This window comes from Pinus tabuliformis, chromosome 8 (genome assembly GCF_031772625.1).
Source record: "Pinus tabuliformis cultivar Carrire ecotype Pingquan chromosome 8, CPIR1, whole genome shotgun sequence".
NCBI lineage: Eukaryota > Viridiplantae > Streptophyta > Pinopsida > Pinales > Pinaceae > Pinus > Pinus tabuliformis.
In genome coordinates, this window is record NC_142294.1 from 1,641,761,707 (window position 1) to 1,641,764,233 (window position 2,527).

The 2,527-nt window shown below is 41.3% G+C and overlaps 1 pseudogene across 1 annotated transcript; it reads right to left on the reverse strand.

Annotated features, from left to right (window-relative positions):
- Window positions 1-483: 483 nt before the first annotated feature.
- On the reverse strand, window positions 484-1,627 carry LOC149242452 (uncharacterized; annotated as a pseudogene). The gene is made up of 2 exons (XR_016246008.1): window positions 875-1,627; window positions 484-650 (listed from the first exon to the last, which is right to left on the reverse strand). The product of XR_016246008.1 is annotated as an uncharacterized LOC149242452 (transcript).
- Between the last annotated feature and the right edge of the window lie 900 nt (window positions 1,628-2,527).

Below are 2,527 nucleotides of genomic sequence, written 5' to 3' on the forward strand. Positions count from 1 at the left end.
CATTTCCAGAGGAAGGTTACTAAATCCATTTTGTTATATTCCGATGTTTTGTTTTACTTCCACAAGAATTGGGTTTAGCTTTGTCAATTTTTTCTGTTCTGTTATGGGGCCCGTCAATCCGTTGAAAGGTATTTGGTTGAAATCCAATAGATTCCATTACAGGTTTGTGTAATTCAACAGCAAATTACCCTACTGCAGAAACTTTGCGGGAAGCTTAGACGAGAAACAGAGCTTGGTGATCATAAACAATCTGCATCAGCTTAAAAGAAATCACTCCATTTCAACAAAACAACTATTCTAAATCTGGGTCCAGTTCAAAACTCCAGGCATCCCTTCAAGGTATTAAGGATGAAAATTAACATGTAAAACATGAGATATTCCACTACTTTGTGATTGAAGCCAGTGATGTTGAAACGACATGATTGGTGCTTTCATATCAAACATGGAAATGTTTGGTAACATCTCTGTTACAATCTGAATCCCTGAAGGGCTATGGATTAATCACTTTTCTAAACCCCATCCACACCGTGTTCACAAAGAATGAGTCTCCAGTTTCTTGGTACATCTTCAAAAACATACCTGAGATTGCAAGGCCTGAATCTGTGTTTTCTCAAAGCTGCGCTCGTTTACAGGTTGGAGTAACGACAGGTCTGCAATTTGACTCAAAGAACATTACAAAACAACACAACTTCTAAAGAGAAACATAAGCTCTGAATAATGAAATCCTAAACCTCCTAATGTTTGGTAGGATGTCGAATTCAAAGAACATTACAAGACAAGATAACTTATAAAAAGAAACATGAAGATCCAAATAAGAAACTTATAATGTTTAAGATGTCCAATGTGGTGGATGTGAAATCAAAGGCATGCATACCAGGGTTCATCCAACCTTCATGTCAAGCCTAGGCTCAAAGGCCATGGCAAGCTCAAAGCATTCCGATGTACTTGCTGTGGTGTCTACAGGACGGCTGGGAAGCCAACTCCATGCATTTTCAGTTACATTGTAAACTACCACCTCTGTCACCTTTCTAAATTTTCTTTTCCTATGTCCAGAGACTATGAAACATGTTCAATCCCCTACTCCTATGCACCACTTACTGCAGTCCATAGAAATCCTCTTGAAATCTTTGGACAGCGACGGAGGCATTCTTGCAATCTCCTTCCACCATGATGAGGATGAAGAGGTGGAGGAAGAAGAGTTGACCTTGGCTTTGTCAAACTCCCATATAATAACCTGCAAAAGCTCCTCTGTATGTCCGAAAATGTACCCGGCCACTAGAACCCATGACCCATAGGTAAGAAGGTAAGGTGACATGTGGTCACTGTCAGCCATCTCCGGCAATGGCGCAAAGATGGAAGTCCCCTGTTGGATGCTGAAACCCAGAATACCTGATTGGTCATGAATATCTGCAAAACAGTAGAATGAGCCTGCGCCGAAAACCAAGTCTTTCTTGTCAATATGCACATCATGTGGCAGGTGTCCTGCAATTCTCCATGACTTGAATGCAGAATCATATATTTCCACTATCCCCGCTTCATGGCTGTCCTCACCAACCACCACCACTTTGTATGTCCCTCTACTGTCGCCCTCCCCTTCCACGATGCCTCCAACACTTAAGACCGTTATGGATTACTCGTTATGAATTGGGTTGATGTGAGCAGAGCATTGCATTTCTTTGACACACTGCGAAATCTACACAAAGACTCCACTGGCAACCACACCAGTATTTCCACGATCAAATCCTCCGGCAACACAGGCAAATCATGGGACTTGTGCAGATCGCCCATTTTAATTAACCTCCCAGCGACATAACTGGTTCAGCCTGGATTATGAATGAGTTTAATCAGTACCTCGCCATCTATAAGGTAAGCTAGAATTCTGATTCAGCCATCTCCAACTCAACACCTGTAACAACCTTCCATCGCAACACTCTCCACCGCCTATAATGATTTTTAGTGCCACATCTACCCATTTCCCTGCAACGCTGGCTACCCCCTTCCATCGCCACACTGGTCACTACCGCCATGAAATTGATGCAACTATTTATAAATATTATTATATTCGGCACCTCACATTCCAGGAGAACCTGGTACTGCCATGGAAGACCTTGAATGTTGCACGCATGTCTTTCAAATTGGTCCAGTCTGTCCTTTAATTGTTCGTGCAAGTTACTACAGTTTGCAAATTATGTTCTCTCTATATTCGTGATGAACATCTAATCATTATTTGCATCAAATCTAACTCTAAAGAATCCCTCATTTGAATCAAAATGGACGAATTCTTAACTCCGCTCTAACATTTAATATGCTTCCATCATAGCATAATTGACTCAATGCCTCAAATAACTTCATAAAGCATTGTCAGTATTTGCAGGCGGCCCTTCTTGTTTTCTGAAATCAATATGAATCTTTCGGAATTGTGGGTCGAGTGTTGTCACATCAATGTTTCTAGAAGTACGAGATATGATGATGGTACGACCAAATGCCTCCAATCTGTGCATGCATAGTTTGTCATGATAACTCCTAT